The following is a 6,629-nucleotide window of genomic DNA, read 5'->3' on the forward strand; positions in this document are numbered from 1 at the left end:
TCATGTGCAGTGCCCATATTCTGTAAATCCCAAATAATCTGTTCAGCAATGGGCGTGTTGATTCAAACATTAAGTGTGGTCAGGCATTGTGTTGTTACTTTGGAATTGTGAAACAGCAGAAAGTGTTTAAGCTGAACTTTAGTCCAGGGTTTTGCTTGTTTCTGTCAAAGAGTCTGTCTGCTATAGAGAGGACACAATACTTGCATCCACCTTATATGGTGGGTTCACTATGTGCATAAACGCAGCAAAACAAATTGAATAACTCATTTTACGGTTTATGTCCATCCATGGGGTGCATCCTGAACAACACTGACAAATTGAGCTGAACAGGGGGAAGTCTGTTTCACTGGTGTCTATGTATTAAATCCTGCTTGACACAAAATCACGGACTCCTGATAATATACATCATTAATATGTGACAACTTGTGCTTTGACACAGAGACTCATTACAAACACTGGTCACACACTCCATCTTAATAGATAATGAAAGACACACTTAATCCATGTGTCTCAGTGTGCAGAGTGCACCACAGTGTGAATGTTAATGCCTTTCATCTTATTCGTAATAGCACCACAAATAACATATTTTCGTTTGGACTTTGTCCTTCCTAACCTTTAATTAATTCCATTTTAATGCATTGTTTTCTGTGAACATCTTTAAACATAGTGGAGGCAACAGCTGTTATTCCAACTGTCATACCAATCACAATGCTTCCAGCATTTTGTGCTGCTTCCGGCTGCTGTAGTGATTGGGCATCCAAAATCAATTCCTCACCAGAAAACCTTTCCCTTCCCAGTCTGCACTTTCAATAACAAAGCAAAAAAGTTGGCTTACTTATGTCTTGACAGCAATAAGACTTGATATTTTGATTGCTTGAATTCATGTTATGCTTTCAACATGCCATTGACAAATTAGAAAAATGTATCTAGCCACTTTGCATCCAGTGCACTATTTTATGCTCAGATTTTGTGCCATGTAACTCAGTCACATGGAGTATAGAGCAACTGTACTTAGAGGATGGGTCCCAATTCAGGGTCTAGCCCATAGAGCATTTTGCTGTAAGGCCATAATTTTTCCCAGCCCTGACCTCTTTTCACCTGGCAGCCTTGACAGCTGTACATGTCAAGCTAGTTTAGTGGACATTACCCATAGTTTAGTACCTCAGCCACATGGGGTAGGAATGAGTAGGTCACCTCCTTTGTGAAAGTAGCAAAGGTCCTACCTTTGAAGGGGTGACCTCTCAGTGTTGACAGCTTTTGGAGCAGCTGCCATTGCAGTTACACAATATTGGTGATGGTGGCCTCAGTGTCATCAGCTGGCCCTGACCTGTACCCCGTCGGGGTGTCTATGTCAGACTGATCAGCCATGGTGGGATGGTGATCTGCCCTGTGGGACACTTACTCTGAGGGGAGCGCTCCTGCTGTGGCAGGCGGGGCTGCCCTGGCCTCAAATTTATTTTTCCTGAACCTTTCAGGCAGCACGGTAGACTCTTGTCCAATAAGAGATCGGCGCACGAACATGACGTCTTGCATATATTAAAATACCGGTGCACGAACATAACATTCTTTTCAATGTTTTTGCTTATTGCCACCTTTGTCAAAACATGAAAAATAGCACTACTAAACATTATGCACGTGGTTGACTTATAAAATTTAACATGTGCATTTGTTTACATTTTGGACATAGTTCTTTTTCGAGGTTGCATAGCCCCAATTTAATTGTTTGAATTTGAGATCCGTTAACATGGATCAAAATGATATTCATAAATTCCATTGCGTGAGTGGGCTTTTTTTTCTGTTTCAACTGAGTTATTTTTTTAATTATGAGTTTTTTCCCAATTAAAAAGGATATTCATGCATTCCAATTGCGAGTAGTTTTTTTTTTCTATTTCAACTGAGTTTTTTTTTCCCAATCAAAAGGATATTCATAAATTTCAACCGCGTGTTTTTTTTTTTTTTCTTTTTTCTATGAGCTTGATTGCCTTGGATCAAAAATTTATAAGCAAGCCTTAGGAATTTTTGTGTACATACAATGTCTATAGAAATTAGGTAGTTTTTGAATTAAAGTTTCAACGTATGTGGTGTTGGCCTCTGTACATCTTTTTAGGAAAAATCAAGACATTTTTCATGATTTTGAGTATAAGTTTGAAATTGATTTGGAATTTCATTGTGGCTTAGTCGTGAAGGGTCAACATGGTCAAGGATCACCTTCTGTAGGCCTATGTATGTTTGTTCCTAAAGGTGAAAAATGTACTGCTAAGTGTATGACAGTTATGTGTATTCAAAGTTTAATCTGTAATTGAATTTTTATTAACTTTTCAGTTGGTTTGGAAGCAACAGCCAAGGGGGAAGTCGATCGACGTCTCCAGACCATGACTACCATCATCATCAGCTTAGCAACTGAGAGATTTGGCCTGGAGGAGAAGAAGGTGGTAAAGCTTCCCTATATCAAGAGCAACCGAGCAAACAAGATCCAGCAGCTCAGGCAAGAATGGAAGGTCCTAAAGCGGCGGTTCAAGGAGGCAAATGAGGAGGAGAGGGGACCTCTAGCAGAGCTGTGAAGCATACTCCGTAAGAAGCTCATGACCTTAAGGAGGGCTGAGTGGCATAGGAGGAGGAGGAAGGAAAGAGCCAGGAAGCGCACTGCCTTTCTAGCAAATCCATTTGGGTTTACAAAACAGCTGCTGGGGCAGAAGCGCAGCGGCCAACTTACCTGCCCTAAAGCAGAGATTGACCGCCACCTGGCTGCAACCCTCGCAGATACATGCAGGGAGCAAGAGCTGGGCCACTGCCAGGTCTTGATTGACCCACCTGTACCAATGCTGGACTTTGATGGGAGGGAGCCCAGCTGGAAGGCGATCCAAGAGGTGGTCAAGAAGACAAGATCAAGCTCAGCCCCAGGACCTAGTGGGGTACCTTATAAGGTGTACAAGAACTGCCCAAAGTTACTCCACAGGCTCTGGAGGATTCTAAGGTGATCTGGAGGAGAGGAAAGGTTGCTGAACAGTGGCGGTTTGCAGAAGGGGTATGGATTCCAAAAGAAGAAGAGTCTAAGAACATTGACCAGTTTAGATCCATCTCTCTGCTCAGTGTTGAAGGGAAACTATTCTTCAGCATTGTCGCCAGGCATCTGACAGACTGCCTCTTGAGGAACTCCTACATCAACACCTCAGTCCAGAAAGGAGGGATCCCGAAGATACCGGGGTGTCTGGAACACAACGGGGCAGTCACCCAGCTGATAAGGGAAGCTAGAGAGAACAAAGGTGACCTAGTCATGCAGTGGTTGGACCTCACAAATGCGTATGGGTCCATACCTCACAAGCTGGTAGAAGAGGCACTTCGCCAGCATTATGTTCCAGCCAAGTTTAGAGACCTCATTCTGGACTACTACAGCAGGTTCAGTCTGAGGGTCTCAGCAGGGTCCACAACATCGAACTGGCATAAGTTGGAGAAGGGAATTATTACTGGATGCACAGTTTCAGTGATCCTCTTCTCACTCGCCATGAACATGCTGGCGAAGTCTGCCGAGGTTCAGTGCAGAGGGCCCCTAACTAAGTCCAGCATCAGGCTGCCTCCCATCAGGGCCTTCATGGACGACCTGACTGTGACAACACCAAATGTCCCAGGGAGCAGGTGGATCTTGAGGGGGCTGGAGGAACTAACCACCTGGGCCCGCATGACCTTTAAGCCTGCAAAATCCAGATCCCTTGTGCTGAAGAAAGGAAAGGTTACCAACAAGTTCCACTTTACACTTGGAGGCACCCAGATTCCATCCATCACCAACAAGCCAGTGAAGAGCCTGGGGAAGGTTTTTGACTGCAGCCTGAGAGATACAGCAGCCATCCAGTCGACCAACCAGGAGTTAGAAGGTTGGTTAACCACCGTGGACAAGTCAGGTCTCCCGGGCAAGTTCAAGGCCTGGGTGTACCAGCATGGTATCCTCCCAAGAATTATCTGGCCCCTTTTAGTGTAAGAGGTACCAATTTCCACAGTCGAAGGCTTTGAGAAGAGGGTCAGTAGGTTCCTGCGGAAGTGGCTGGGTCTGCCACGAAGTCTGAGCAGCATCGCCCTGTATGGGAAAAACAACATGCTGAAGCTCCCCATCAGCAGCCTGAATGAGGAATTCAAGGTGAGCCGCACTAGGGAGGTGCTGCAATACAGAGAGTCATGTGACCCAAAAATCTCTCAGGCTGGGATAGAAGTCAGGACTGAGCGGAAATGGAGGGCAGCAGAGGCCGTAGATGTCACCGAATCACGGCTGTTGGGGATAGTGGTGCGGGGAAGAGCAGGCCTGGGCTGCATAACAACACCTCGCTACGACAAGGCAAAGAGGAAAGATAAGAGAATACTGCTCCCGGAGGAAGTGCGAGTGGTAGTTGAAGAAGAGAGAGCAGGCAGGATGGTGGGAATGCGGCAGCAGGGAGGCTGGATGCGATGGGAGCAGGCAGTGGAGCGTAAAGTCACTTGGACCGAGCTGTGGAGAGCCGAGCCCCAGCGCATAAAATTTCTGATCCAGGCTGTCTATGACGTACTGCCAAGTCCGTCCAACCTGTTCTTGTGGGGGAAGGTGGAGTCTCCAGTGTGTGCTCTGTGCCAGAAGAAAGGGACCCTGGAGCACATCTTGAGCTGCTGTCCGAGAGGCCTGAGCGAGGGGCGCTACCGTTGGCGGCATGACCAGGTCTTGAAGGCCATAGCAAACACCATCTGCATGGGGATTACGCAGTGCAAGCGTCTTCGCCCAGTGAAGAAGACCATTTCCTTCGTCAGAGCTTGGCAAGAACCAACAGCTGCCACCAGGACCTCTTCTGCTGGCCTTCTAGCATCGGCACAAGACTGGGAACTGAAAGTGGACCTAGGAAAGCAATTAAGGTTCCCAGAGAATGTAGCCAAAACATCTCTAAGGCCAGATGTGGTGCTGACCTCAGTGAGCTCCAAGCAGGTGGTGCTCCTAGAACGTACGTTCCCCTGGGAAGATTGTATCGAAGAGGCCAATGAGCAGAAGAGGGCCAAGTACCAGGATCTGCTGGAGGAGTGTCGTCGCAATGGATGGCGAGCAAGATGTGAGCCCATTGAGGTGGCATGCAGAGGGTTCACAGGCCAGTCCCTTTGCAGGGTCTACAACATCCTGGGCATCACTGGGGCCAACAAGCATAGAGCCATTAAGGAAGCCACAGAGGTGGCAGAGGTTGCCTCAAGGTGGCTGTGGATCAGGCGAGGAGATCCGTGGGTAGGGTAGCACTTCCTGGACACAAGCTGGGGGATTGATTACCCCTGGATGAGTCGCCCGGAGAGAGTGTATGATGTTTGGAAGACACGAAACACTCTGTGATCGCGGGTAACATCACTGATGATGTGTCCAGGATTCATCAGTAGTTGATGTATGTTACAAGCAGTTTGTACTACAAATTTCAAGAGTCATATGGTGCCATCAGTGGAGAACAGATGTTCAAAGATCTCCAACAGCATGCTGAACGTTTCAATAGGGAGAAGGGAGAGGAATGTGTGAAGATGGGCACAGTTGAGAAAGACCTTGTCGTAGCACTCTGTACACCTCTGAAGAAATGAGTGCATACTTTTGTGAAGCACAGTGGTGAATTGGTGTTTGTCACTGCCAGTGGCAGCATTGATCATCACCACTGTCGAATATTTATGCTCCTAACCAATTCAGCAGCTGGGGGATTACCACTTGGTTGCTTGATAACAACCTCAGAATCTGAGAATGTAATCAGTGCTGCCTTGGAACTTTTCAAAGAAGTGATGCCAAAAAAAATACATTTTATGGATGTGGAACAAACGGTATACAAATCAAAAACATGGAGGACCTTACGAAATACAGACCTGAATAGACAATCAAATATAACATCTGTTGGTAATTGGACCAACAAAAAATCAGATCAAACATGGAAACAGAGGATAAAATATATGACATAGACACTAATATTGATGAAAGTATATTTGACTTAAAAACGATTGGTTGTGAGTATTATACAGTAGAACAGCTGAATAGTGAAAAAATTGCAGAAGATACCCTGTCACTCATACATATAAACAGTCGAAGCTTGTATTGTAAAATGTCACAAATAAAAGATTATTTAAATCAGTTTAAAAATAGATTTAGTATTGTTGCAATCACTGAATCTTGGCTTAAAGATGATCTCATGGATGAAGTTCAAATGGAGGGATATGAGCTGTATTTTGTAAACAGAAGATATAAAAAAGGCGGTGGTATTGCTCTGTATACAAAAACAGATCTGATGTGTACAATTGTTGAAGAAATGACAATTATGAATGATGTCATAGAAATTGTAACAGTGGAACTTGTACATGAAACATCTAAGAATATTTTAATCAGTTGTGTATACAGAGCACCAGATTCTTGTGTTGTGAAATTTACAGATAAAATAATTGAATTATTCCATCAAATTAAAAACAAAACGCTTTTTATGTGTGGGGACTTTAATATTAACATAGAAAGCTCCAGCTGCCAAAGATTAAGTGATTTTGTGAATTCAATGTATAGTTTGGGGTTATTCCCCTTGATAACAAAACCAACCAGAATTACATCGCAAAGTGCAACGGTAATTGATAATATATTTACAAACAGAACAGATGAAATTATCAAGAATGGG

At 44.6% G+C, this 6,629-nt stretch overlaps 1 pseudogene; it reads left to right on the plus strand.

Moving 5' to 3' along the window:
- The first annotated feature begins 2,333 nt into the window (after positions 1 to 2,333).
- On the plus strand, positions 2,334 to 5,279 carry LOC117519714 (annotated as a pseudogene).
- Positions 5,280 to 6,629: the final 1,350 nt, after the last annotated feature.

Source organism: Thalassophryne amazonica, chromosome 11 (genome assembly GCF_902500255.1).
Source record: "Thalassophryne amazonica chromosome 11, fThaAma1.1, whole genome shotgun sequence".
Lineage (NCBI taxonomy): Eukaryota > Metazoa > Chordata > Actinopteri > Batrachoidiformes > Batrachoididae > Thalassophryne > Thalassophryne amazonica.